Consider the following 13,532-nt stretch of genomic DNA (forward strand, 5'->3'; position numbering starts at 1 on the left):
AGATATATTGGGCTTGACAGACAACAATAAATAGACAAGGACAGATATGCAGAGAGCGCTTGCTGAAGGTACAGAAGCTGTCGCGGTCTGATTTCAGGGCTGCTTTATAGTTTCCTGGTCTATGACGTCACCTATGTCGTAGTGGGCTTCCATTGGACTGATTTTACACATGCTTCATGACGTAATCACGCAGAGCGTTCCCACCGCGTCTCAAACTCAGCTCGAGTTCCCTTGAAAGGGAACTGTGTCGTGTGTGCATTTTATTACCAAAACAAAAAAAAATATATATATATTTGCGCATGATTTCGATATGTTTTCTAATCTGGCAACATTTGATAACGTTATCGGTTTAGAGAATGATAGCATTGTTGAATAAAAATTAAATTGGAATTGAGTATGTGATAGGGTGACCAGACGTCCCGTTTTTCCCGGGACAGTCCCGTATTTCTACTCTAAATTTAGTGTCCTGACTTATTATGAAAAAATCATGTTTTGTCCCGTATTTCATCGTTAATAGATAATATATATATATATATATATATATATATATATATATATAGCGTGAGTACTCCTCTCATACGGAATAGCCTAATAAAACTAGCAAATCACCTCATTGTATATTTTAGAGAAAAAAAAAATCCATCCAATAAGAGAAGGCAGAAGGACAATTCCATCATTCACAGTTAAGTGTATACAAGACGAGAGCACGGATAAGCTTGACTCGGTGCAAATATGTCAAAGCGTGCGTGTACATTTAATGTGGATCTTCAAAAAGAGTTTAAATTTCTCAAAATAGAGTCACTATCAGAGGCAAGTAAATTAAGATGCGACATTTGCGGGGCTCGCTTTTCCATTGCTCACGGAGGCCGAGCCGACATTAAGTAGCATGTGCACACAAAAAAGCACATGGACGCTGCTAAAAGTAAGTGTGCTACTCCAAGTGTCAGCGAATTCTTTGTGAAGCAAAGTTGCGAATATGATAAAATGCATGCAAGTGAAGGACTTTTTGCATATCAGTCTGTTATTCATGGCCATAGTTTTCGGTCAGCTGACTGCACTGCAAAATTGATTAAGAAATTGTATGATCCGAAATTTTCTTCTGCTCGCACTAAATCTGAGGCTATAATATGCAACGTTCTTGGTCCTTTGTCAGAGGAAGAAGTTCAGCATGATTTAGACAAGTGCTCCTTTGTCACATTAACTGTGGATGCATAATGATAATTTTCATCTCTGCCAGGTGATACATCAGATTTGCAAACTGCCTACATTTCTCTTGTCATTGAAAAACATGGCCTTGCTCAGAAAATAGTTGCACTTTGTGCTGATAAGCCCAATACAAACATGTTAAAAGAGCTGGTAAAGGCAATATCTGGGGAAAGCTGCAAATGCAGCTAGGAAGGGATATTCTGGGCATTGGCTGTAATGCACACATCATCCACAATACCCTGCAAACAGCAGTTGATTGCTTTCCGATTGATTTGGAGTGTTTTGCTGTGAAGGTACAAATACTTTCATATCAATACAGTGTGCATAAGGGAGCTCAAGGAGTTTTGTGTCTTTGTACAGCTGGACTATCAGAAATTACTGCTGCATGGTAGCACACGTTTCTTCTCTCTTGGTCCAGCTATTGAACGAATGCTGCACCTTTTTGATGGTCCACGTGCATACTTTCTTTCTCAAGAAAAGTGCCCAAAGTTTCTAAGAGACACGTTCAGCAACCCTTGCACAAAACTTTGGATTGGATTTGCACTTAAGCGAACTGCAGCTTTCCATCGTGCACTGGCGACAGTAGAGCAAGACAATATATCTGCCACAGAAGTGGCTTTGCACATTTATGATCTGAGAAATGTCTTGCAGACCAGGCTGGAGGAATCATTTATTCCCTCTGACATCAAAACACAGTTAGACACCCTTGTTGAATCTGGTGACATAAAAGCTGATTATATTTATTGTGCAGTGAGAAGCTTTTACTCAGCATCAGTGGATTACCTTGATAATTGGAGCAGCTCACTGGAGAATACAAAATAACTAGAGTGGGTCCTACTGAGAAGTGTTCCAGAATGGAGAGACGTTCAGAGCAGCCTCAAAAACTTCTACTCAAGAATACCTGCTCTCACATCGGTTGACGAAACCATGCTCTTTGATGAGTGGGCCTGTGCTAAAAACATTGTCACTTGTCACATCACTGAGTTGAACAAAAACAAGGTGGCTGTGTCTGATAGATGGACAGACATGTTTAGTGAGATGGGGAGCAAGTCACTCAACTTTGGAGTCTTATCTTTGGCTGTGGAGTTTGTTTTATGCCTGCCTGGTACATCTGCACCTGTGGAGCGTGTGTTCTCGTTAATGAATGCATCATGGACGGATGAAAAATCTCGACTGAGTGTAACAACAATGAAGGCAATGCTTTTCATACAAATTAATTCCGGACTGGACTGCTCCGCATTTTATGATAAACTCTTGAAAGACAAGCGCACGCTGGCAAAAAATTGGTTCCAGTGAAAAATACAAAACGGCAACAGTGAATGATGCTGTTGCACCATCTTGTTCCCACTCATCTGCAATTTTGTGTAAGTCTACATTTATTTTATTACATAGCTAACAATATTATTAAGGGTAAATACTTGTATGTGTGAAGTAGGTGTTGTGGGTCTGTGGGTTCTGTGTCTGTCCCGTATTCCACTCTGAGAAATCTGGTCACCCTAGAATGTGATGTATCTGTTGGTGCGCTAGCTGGAAATATGATCACTTGGATTTTTCTCTTGCCAGCTAACGTTAACTGTCACCGCGTGCGCGTGAGGCAGTGAAGCCAGCCGACTCCCGACTCCGAGTCGAAAGAAAACGCAGCTAGAGGTAAGACTTAACACATTTTTCATAGGATCATGATTTTTCTCAACTTAATCGCAGGTCAAACTGCAGAAACGAGATTGTTGATAGCCTAATTTGAAGTGCCATTCCCGACTTGTGGGAGCACTGACCACTTAACTGTCACCGTCCCATTGTTTTCTAAAATACATAACAGAGGAGCAGTAATTTATCAATTTGCAACAAGAGCATTTCATATTCATTAGGAGTGTTTAGGCCTTTATTTTGAAATAGCAATAAACATGAAAAATCATGAAAGATTGGTAGAAACCGTCTCAGGTTACGACTGTAACCTATGTTCCCTGAGAACAGGGAACGAGACAATACGTCAACGACGCTATGGGGAACGCCTCAGGCGTGACAGGTGTCTGAAATCACTATCAAATCACGTCAATCATATTGACCGGCGACAGCCCGTGAATCATTAGCGTGAATGATTAACGTGCGACCTGGAAGTATAAAAGGGCGCCTTGCAAACATGACAAATCACCTTATCGTCTGAAGGGACTGTACGGTAGGCAAGCACCGCGGCATGGCAGGGAGACGTATTGTCTCGTTCCCTGTTCTCAGGGAACATAGGTTACAGTCGTAACCTGAGACGTTCCCTTTCGAAGGGAACTCAACAATACGTCAACGACGCTATGGGGAACGATATACCAACGCCGCCATGCTAAGGGGAGTGCATGCCAAGTGGCAGTGACAACTGTCAGAACCAGCAACTTCAAATGAAACGCTAGAACCACTCACCCTCAGGTCACACTGGGCTGTCAGTGACAGCATTCCCTACGGTCATAGCCCAAGCTACAGCCTCACAGAAAAACCTTCATAAACATGGTTAAATGAAAGGTCTACCTGGGCCGGCTCCGGGCCTGGAACCTCAGCTTCCAATTAGAAGGGGTCCCTTCTAGGGAATGTGGCTAGGGAACCCAAGGGAACCCCAGCCAGTCACTATTCAGGGGAACGTACTCACCCCGAAATGCCACCAGGACGGCCTGACCTGGCGCCAGTACATAGACACTTAGTCAGGCCAAATCCTGTCTGTCTGAAGACAGAGCCTCTGGACAAATGCCTTAAGTAAGGCATCCAACCCGAGGGACTGCGAAGTTGGCAGTGAACCACTCGGCCCGGATCTCAGAGACGGGATATCCCGGAGAGTATGACTCAGCATAGTGCTTTCCGACCCTTGCTAGCGAGGGGAGTTTCTCTACTCGATCCACGGATCAACCCAGTGTCTGTGTTTCAAAACACTGAGGAGGCCTGTGAAGGCCTAAGGGCTGATCTAACTGGGAGGCCTCACGAGAGGCCTACGACCGTCTGACCAGACTCAGGAAGCCGCATGCTCATAGAGACCCTCGTGAGGGGAGCACAAGGTCTGCCTGGTAGGCAAACCAGGCTGTAGGCAGAAAAGGTTCCGGGAGGGAACCTTTAGCAGAGAATGAACACTTTAGCGAGCCAGGGCGCAAGCTCGCCTTCAGCAGCTGCCTATTAAGGCTAGCTGAAACTGATAGCAAGAGACCACTAGCTTCATAAACCCAGCACCACTAGGGAGCATTACAGGGAGGCCCGGAGAGGCCTACTACCCTACGACCACAGTATGTGGGGAGCTCACCTTCAGGGAGGCCTGGAGAGGCCTACTACCTGGTAACCACAAACAGTGGGAACTCACCTTCAGGGAGGCCTGGTGAGGCCTACTACCTGACCGTTCTCAATCAAGGAGGCCTGGAGGAGCCTACTACCTGATAACCCCAGTATGTGAGATGCTCACCTTCAGAGAGGCCAAGAGAGGCCTACTACCTGATAACCACAGTACGTGGGAACTCCTCCTTCAGGGAGGCCCGGTGAGGCCTGCTACCTTACAACCACAGTATGTGGGGAGCTCACCTTCAGGGAGGCCTGGTGAGGCCTACTACCTGGTCACCACTATCTGTGGGAACTCACCTTCAGGGAGGCCTGGTGAGGCCTACTACCTGACCGTTCTCATTCAAGGAGGCCTGGAGGAGCCTACTACCTGATAATCACAGCATGTGGGAACTCACCTTCAGGGAGGCCTGGTGAGGCCTACTACCTGACAGCCAAAATATTTGGGAGCCCACATCCAGGGAGGCCCAGAGCGGCCTACTACCTGACAGCCACAATATTTGGGAGCTCACATTCAGGGAGGCCCAGAGAGGCCTACTACCTGATAGCCAACGTAAGTGGGAATTCGCCTTCAGGGCGGCCGGGTGAGGCCTACTACCTGATAACCATCTTAAGTGGGAATTCACCTTCAGGGAGGCCTGAGTGGCCTACTACCTGATAACCACTGGTAGCTTTGAGCCCTGAGTCCGGGTGAAAGTATAAGGTGGCCTGCTAAGGCCAGCCAGCTGGGGACTCGCCTATCAGGGAGGCCTGGTCGGGCCTACTAGCTAATAGCAAGTCATATTCTGCCATAAAGTACACTGTTGGAAACCATACTACACAGCATAATTCACTAATGGGCTTCCAGTAGCGCTATAAGGTATGTCCCACAATGTTGGGACTCACCTCCGAGGAGGCCTGTTTAAGGCCTACTACCCATCAGTGAGTCAACTGCCCGAACCACCAAGGCCAACCACGTAAAGTGAGCTGGCCTACAGTGCCCTCTGGGGGGCTGTCCAATCAAGGAGGCCTGCTGAGGCCTACTACCTAATGGCGCAGCCTTCGTTGGCAGAAAAACTGTTTACACAGCGCCCACAGCATCCTGGTGCCTAATCACATTGCCCATGGCAGTGTACTCCGCAAGAAAGCTAGCACCCTTAAAACAAGGGGAGTACAACATTCGCCACTCTGCCTCAACGGAGGCCCCAGTTAGCCAGGGGCCTACCATCTATGCATGGGCGTCAGCTCAGGGCAATGCTCTGGCTTCAGGGGAGCGTACTTCGACCAAAGAAGAAGTGAAGCTTACTTCATACTCGACCCGAGCCATAGTGGTGCGAGGTGGGATAAAACAGAACTGGGAGTGAAGTGCTCAGACCTACCCTGTATCACAGGGGAATACTCACACCTCACCCTGAGGTTACCAGGGTGCGGGCCTGCCAGCGGCTCTAGGGGTGACAGAAATGTATCTGTGCCCAACCTAGGGGAGTGGGGCTTGAATGAAAGCCAACCACCTACAACCTAGCGCTCGAGCAGTAGCTCAGCGAGGTGAGTGAAGCCTAAACTGGCGGCCTAAATCCGTAGGCCAGTTCTGCATGGCAGGGTCGGGCAGGAAACCCAGTCTTCTTCGTGAAGCGAAAGACGGCCTAACCCTGCTCAATAAAGACATATATACCACGGAGGCCTGTTTGAGGCCTACCATGTCCTTACAAACCATCCTCAGCACCACGCTGCATTACTCTAGTCACCCCAGAATGCAGAGAAGGGGGCGGGCCTTGGCCTAACGACTCCCACGGGAGGAGGCTGTTTATACAGGGATGCTAGAAACCAACATTCACACAGTGAAGGGTCAGAGGAAGAAATGCTAAAATTTTTAGGAGAGCGCCTCTATTATCCCTGGCACAGCCTAGGCCAGCTACAGAGGCGGCCCTGGTAAGGGCCAGCCTGCAAGCATAGATCTATCTGAGGGCTCGGAGGAGCCACAGCCTTACTAAAGAATATAGTCTGTATTATTCCATACAAAGGGCTGCAGAATCGCTCAGCCTAATGAAAACCCAAACAGAGCTCAAGGGGCGACATACTCAGGAAGAAGTCAAACGGACCTGTGGGCCGGACATAAGATCTATCTGAAGCTCTAGCGTCAGTCAACACTCTAAGTAAAACAATTTAAAGAGAGAGACCAACCACTCTACCCTGAGGTGGCTAGCAGCCCGAAGGCTAACACAGTTACCGTTCTGGCCACCTAACGGGGAACTTCAGGGCCCTGATAATCCAATAAAGTTCTCTTACCTTATTACCTTGACATGACCCCATGACTCTATACAGGGAACGAGGTCTGTAGAGAGATACATTTCGGAATTTTAATTCACAAAAATTTACTCTTGAAAAGACCAGACAGCTCACCTGCGGCGTGCGGAGTGAAGACTCGCCAGATAGTTCTTTATGAACCTGGGGTCCACCACTTTACATGCCTGAAAGAGGCGTTTCTACTAACCAAGCCTAGGCGGGCCATTGGAACATCGTTCTTATCATAGGCCCAGCGCCAGGCCTGATGTAATGAACGTCTGGGGAGTCAGAAGAGAGGAGAGGGCTGGATTCTCTTTTTAATGAAGCCCTCCGGGGAGATTATCCATCAGCGACGCTGTATGCGCTTGTGCTGGATAACCTCCCTCAGATCCCTCTTCTAGCGGGAGTCACGCCTTTCCTGCGCCCTGTTCCTCCACAGAGGGGGCGCACGAGAGGCGACACTGGCTCTCTGGCCCTGTCTACGGTCCTCAGATCGTGAAGGGCCAGGCCCTCCCGCCTGCCTGGGCGTGGAACCGGATCTCAGCGGTATGTAGGTTTTTTTCCTAAAAGCAGCTGAGCGCGCCTTCGCCTCCCTGAACTTCCCAAGCCCCGCCTCCACGGCGGGGCCAAAGAGTTCAGAGGGCGAAACCGACGAATCGAGGAGAAAGGCCTTCTCTTTCTCCTCAACGTCGGCCAGGTTTAACCAAAGCTGTCTCTCCGTGGCCACCATCGCCGCCATCGACCGACTGATCGTGGCAGCAGTTTGTTTGGTGGCCCGGAGCGCAAGAGCCGTGGTTCGGCGCGGCTCAGTAACTGCCTTAGGGGACAACCCTGCCCCCTGGTCGAGATCCTGCAGCAGGTCGGCCCGGTATGCCTGCAGCACCGCCATGGTGTGCAGGGAAGCACCAGCCTGAACTGCTGCCGTGTATGCTCTGCCATTCAAACGCGCTGTTGTCTTTAGCGGTTTGGATGGCAGAGTTGGAGCTCTCAGTGTCGACGCCTGCCCAGACACGAGATAGTTTGCAAACGACTCGTCAAATGGGCGGCATCGACACATACCCATGCTCTGCGATCCCATCAACATCAGCGAAATTAACCCGCTGATGTCAGTGAATACGGGCAGAGCATGGGCTCTTCCATGCCCTCTCGATCTCCGTGTGAAGATCAGGAAGGAATGGAAGGCTCACCTGAGCTGGTGGTGTATGGCCGGGGAGAAACCGATCGCCGAGCCTACCGCGAGCGGTCTCTCCTCTAGCGCGTTGCCATGGCAGCTACAGCCTGTTGGCGGCGCGCTCCACAACATCCACCAGACCTGCATACACGGGGCAGGGTGGCTGAGAGGGTTCAGGATCTACCTGATTATAAACCTCCTCAGCCATCTCCTGCTCGTCCTGAAGAGCAGCAACTGCAGGAAACCGTCGGTGAAAAATCCTCGTCAACGACCTGCAGTTCGCCCTCGTCAGCCGTCGAATCATCTGAGAGGTTTACAGCACTCTCAAGATGATCGACGAGCTCTATCTGGAAGCCCATGATGCAAGTCGCCGCTCTGCCTCGGCACGAGCGGGACCATGAGAACCAGACGTTGAACCCCCTTCACTCGAGAAGAGGGCCAGACGAGAGCGAGCGTTTTAAGAGAAAAACGCTCACAGTTCACACAGAGGATTCCCTCGAGAATCTCCCGTGCGCGCTCTTCTCCCAGGCAAGAAAAGCACACTCGTGTGCTGTACATTTAATTTTCTTACCGTTTCATTGAATAGCGTTTTCAAACAGACAGTCCCTGAAGACGATGAGATGATTTGTCATGTTTGCAAGGCGCCCTTTTATACTTCCAGGTCGCACGTTAATCATTCACGCTAATGATTCACGGGCTGTCGCCGGTCAATATGATTGACGTGATTTGATAGTGATTTCAGACACCTGTCACGCCTGAGGCGTTCCCCATAGCGTCGTTGACGTATTGTTGAGTTCCCTTCGAAAGGGAACTCAGTTTGTTTTCATGCCAAGAGTTCAAAAGATAACACCAATTCAATTTTATGGATTCTCAATTTGTGATGCGGCTGCAAGCTATAACGCACATATGTGCTCTTTTCATGCATTTATTAGAGGTTGAATTCAAACCAAATACTGCCAAACCACCCATACTACTTCTGAATAGGATGTCTTCTTCATAAATCGTATGAATATTATGGAAATACATGGTTAAGATCACTCAAAACATATATGAAAATGGAGGCACCCTTATATGGGCAGTAATGGAGTATGGTGTTCAGCTAGTAAAAAAGTTTGGTACTTCGCCCCAAATAAAATCTTTCTGAAAGCTAATTTTTTGAGATATCAACCTAAAAATTGGAACACAACGTAAAGGGCAGTTAAAGGGTATCTGGCAACATTACATTTATAACGTCTTCAATTTTAATAAATCTCGAACAGGATGGATTTGTATGTTCAGAAAAGTATTGTTGTATTCAAAACAAAATGAAATGTTCACAGAAAAATGTATACCTATTGAAGAAAAAAAAAATTTAATCCATGCTATGAATTTTGAAATTTAAAGTGAGAAAAGTTGTCAAGAAATTAATTTTACAGTACACAAAATGTATGCAGTACTTTGTAACTACAGGAACTTACTTGCTAATTGCTGCCAGCAAGTTACTGTAAATTTCACAGTATTCTTTTTACAGTGTACATGATAGATCATTATCAAAAATCCATAATAGGGTCACTTTAAAGTATTATTACTGGTATATAAATCATTCAATGGCCTAGGACCTCAATACATTGCAGATATGCTCACTGAATATAAACCCAAAGGATCACATCAGCTAGAAATACCGAGAAAATAGTCAAGTCAAGTCAAGTCATCCTCATTTATATAGCGCTTTTAACAATGTAGATTGTTTCAAAGCAGCTTTACAGAGATAAACATATAATTTAAGGTAACAGAGATTGGTTTGGTTTTGTAGTGGTTCTTGAAAAATGTTTTTTCCAGCTAAAGTTAGTTTTGATTGATTCACTTCCGTCTAAATGATCATTTGTTATTAAATTAGGGGCCGCTAAGACGACATCGTTCTCTCTAAACAGACTTTAAACTTTAAAGTCTATTTTAAACTTAAAAATAGAACAGAAATACATATGTTTAACTGTGAATTTACTGAATGAGCACTGTGTCACTGTTTGTCCGACTGTTTGTACTGTGTTTTACTTTCTTTTTTATTCTAAACTGTTTTACAACCCCAAATCAGAAAAAGTTAAAATCAAGATTCTTTGATTTGTTAATTCTATTTAAAAAAATTTAACTGACAAAAGTACAAATAAAAGTTTTCCAATGTTTTCACTTGAGTTTTGCTAGTGTAATATTGGCCCAATCTTGTCTGATACAAGACAGCCACTCAACAGTCTGTGGTCATCGTTGCCTGATTCTCCTTTTCATGATGGGTCATACATTTTCCATAAGAGACATATCTGGACTGCAGTAAACAGGCAGGCACATCCCTTCTATGGTGCGGAGTGTCTAGAAACCACTCAGTTTTAGCATGTGTAGAATGAGGCCTGGCATTGTCTTGCTTCCCAGGAAAGATGTCATCTTGATGGCAGTTTATGTCTCTGTACAATCCAAATACATGCCTCCATGTCAATGGTACCTTCACAATAACCGATGTTTGCTTTTTCACCTGTCGCTGGTGAAAGTCTGGTTGTCCCTTCCGTCTTTGGGACTGAGAACTCGATGTCCATTTTCTCCCCAAAACAAGCTGAAACATGGACTCATCTGACCTCAGCACACATTTACACTGTCTTCTAGACCATCTGAGATGAGCTCAGGCCCAGAGAACTGATGTAAAGCTTTCTGCTTGCGTAACAGAGATTCAAGTGACATTTCTTAATGCGGAGTCAGACTGTGTTCAGTGAAAACGGTTTTCCAAATTACTCCTGAGCGCATGTGGCTGTATTTGACAGAGTAGCATGATGGTATCTTGTGCAATGCCATCTGAAGGCTCAAAGGTCACGCACATTCAACAGAGGTCTACTGCCTTACCCAACACAGACTGAGATTTCTCTGGATTCCCTGAATCTTGTGACAATATTATGTATGGAAGATGATAAAATACATACATTCTTTGCAATCTTGCATTGAGAAATGTGATTTTTTTAAAAAAATTTGACAATTCTCTCATTTGGCACAAAGTGATGAGCCATGACCCATCTTTGCTTAAAAAGACTGAGCAGCACTTTTACACCCAAACACGATACCCTCAACTATTACCAATTCACCTGCTCATTGTGGACTGTTTCAAAAGAGTTGGATAATCTAATTTGGATAATCTTTTCACTTTTATTTGGTCTCTCTTCCAACTTTTTTGGGGTGTGTTGCAGCCATCAAAATCAAAATTTGTTCATATTTACAAAATACAATTATGTTGGTCAAAGAAAACATTGGAAAACTTTTCTTTGTACTTTTGTCATTTAAAAAAGTTTAAATAGAATTAACAAATCACAGATTCTTGATTTTATTGCATTTTACAAAATGTCCCAACTTTTTCTGATTTGGGGTTGTAATTATTCTTATTTCTTTTGATTATTTTAATTTCTTCTATGTAAAGCACTTTGAATAACCATTGTGTATGAAATAAGCTTTATAAATAAACTTGCCTTGCCTATTAAAAAATGTCCTGGCTTTATGATGGGAGTGAATGGGTATATGTTTTTGGAAGTCCATCAAAGCGCATCCATTCAGGATAAAAGTGCTCCAAGCGGCTCTTCTGAAGTGAAGCGATGCGTTCGTGTGAGAAAAATACCCATATTTAAAACTTTATAGACTAAAATAACTAGCACCGGCAGATGGCCGTATACAACGATTTATGATGAAAGTCTAACCCATGAACTTGATGCACAACGTAATGACGAACGCGTTTACCCCGCCCTGTTTAATTGAACCGCGAGAGACGTCAAAGCTTACGCTACTCCTACATCCTACGTCATACATCGTCAAGTGTTACTCTTTTGGTGTAAGTCTAATTGCGTATGGCAGTCTGCCGGAAGCTAGTCATTTTAGTCGATAAAGTTTTAAATATTTTATATTTACTTTCTTAAATATTGGTTCACTTCAGAAGGCTTTTATCAACCCCCCCGATTCAACCCTTCGTGATTTCAACTGAGGGGGGTCCACAGCAACAACCCAAAACCCCTGGATACCCTAGGATATGGCCCTGCTATACAGCATTAACCTGTTAAGTGTCACCCCCCCTTTTTTTGAATAGACATGAAAATGCACATTCCAAACTTAAATGGTATAGGATAAGAATCCTTTGGAATATAGACATAAAATTGGTCTTGTTTTAAAGAAGACATTTGGCAGATTTTTGTAGAAGTGAAATAAATTAAGAAAGTGAAACAGAAAAAAAGTTACAGAAGTTTGAGTTTATGAAAATGTACGATTTAAAAAATTAATTATTCATATTTTATATAAAATATATATTTTCAAAACCTGGACAACTCTTAAACTGCAAAAAAATCAAAGCCAAAAATCTGAACAAGTTGTGTTTCAAATTTTAGGTTGATATCTCAAGAAATGAGCTTTCAGTAAGATTTTGTTTGGGCGCAGTACCAAACTTTTTCACTAGGTCACAACCAGACTCCATTACTGCCCATATAAGGGCGCCCTCCATTTCCATATGTGGTTTGAGTGATCTGAACCATCATTTTCACAATTTTCATACAATTTATAAAGTAGACATCCTATTCAGAAGTAGTATTGGAAGTTTGGCAGATTTTGATATGAATTAAACCTTGAATAAACACATAAAAGAACACATATGTGCGTTTTAGCTCGCGGCCACATCACAAATGGTGAATCTATTATTTTTTCTTTATATTTAAAACATTTTCAGACCTTTTTTTTCTAAAATAATTGAATGCTTGCCATCTTTTGAACTCTTGGCATGAAAACAAACTGGTTTCTACCCTTCTTTCATGATTTTTCATGTTCATTGCTATTTCAAAATAAAGGTCTGAACACGCCTAGGAGTATGAAAATATTCTTGTTGCAAATTAATAAATTACGGCTCCTCTGTAATTTGTTTTGAGATTCAGTAACCAAATATGGAAACTAGAGATTGTAAGCTTTCAAATGATATATAGTTTGTCAAGATTAGTTTAGGTTTAGTATAGGTTATTACTGTTTTAAATATGTAATGGATTTGGGCCCACCGGTGGGCCCATGACATTTAAGAGGTTAAACATCAGCACTGTGGGACAAATTAAACATGTTAGCAGTGTCATTTTCATATGTGATAGAAAGGTTTAGATTGTAGATAGGGCAATATCCCTGCATATTTAATCTCACTGTAGTCCTTATGTGGCTACATGTAGGAGTAGCTTCATGGTTTGAAAATGCTAATTCTTTTAGGGGCTTCAGGGCTATAACTTATGGAAGCTTGTTTCCGCCACTAAACAAATTAATAATAATAATAATTGCGACTTTTTATCTCACAATTCTGACTTTATTTCGCAGAATTGCGAGATATAAAGTCAGAATTGCGTGAAATAAAGTCACAATTACCTTTTTTATTTTTCATTCTGTGGCGGAAACAAGCTTCCATAATAACTGAACAAGTATTTCTAAAAGATGTTATTATTTGTGAAATTTGCAAGTTGCTATCAAACTTGACAGTCAATCATTAAAGCGATAGTTCACACAAAAATAAAAATTACCGTATTTTCCACTTGCTTTCTGTTTTTTTCTTGGGATGCCCATCCCAATGTAACTAGAG

At 44.0% G+C, this 13,532-nt stretch overlaps 2 long non-coding RNA genes across 2 annotated transcripts in view; one reads left to right on the forward strand and one right to left on the reverse strand.

Moving 5' to 3' along the window:
- The window catches only part of LOC143708789 (uncharacterized), a 686,037-nt gene that overhangs the window by 155,857 nt on the left and 516,648 nt on the right, over window positions 1–13,532 (forward strand). The window lies entirely within an intron of this gene.
- On the reverse strand, window positions 8,038–8,449 carry LOC143708834 (uncharacterized). The gene is made up of 2 exons (XR_013193671.1): window positions 8,209–8,449; window positions 8,038–8,170 (listed from the first exon to the last, which is right to left on the reverse strand). It is a non-coding gene; the product is annotated as an uncharacterized LOC143708834 (long non-coding RNA).

Source organism: Siphateles boraxobius, unplaced genomic scaffold, assembly GCF_051911475.1.
Source record: "Siphateles boraxobius isolate OS27281-9 unplaced genomic scaffold, OSU_SipBor_1 43, whole genome shotgun sequence".
NCBI classification, from domain to species: Eukaryota; Metazoa; Chordata; class Actinopteri; order Cypriniformes; family Leuciscidae; genus Siphateles; species Siphateles boraxobius.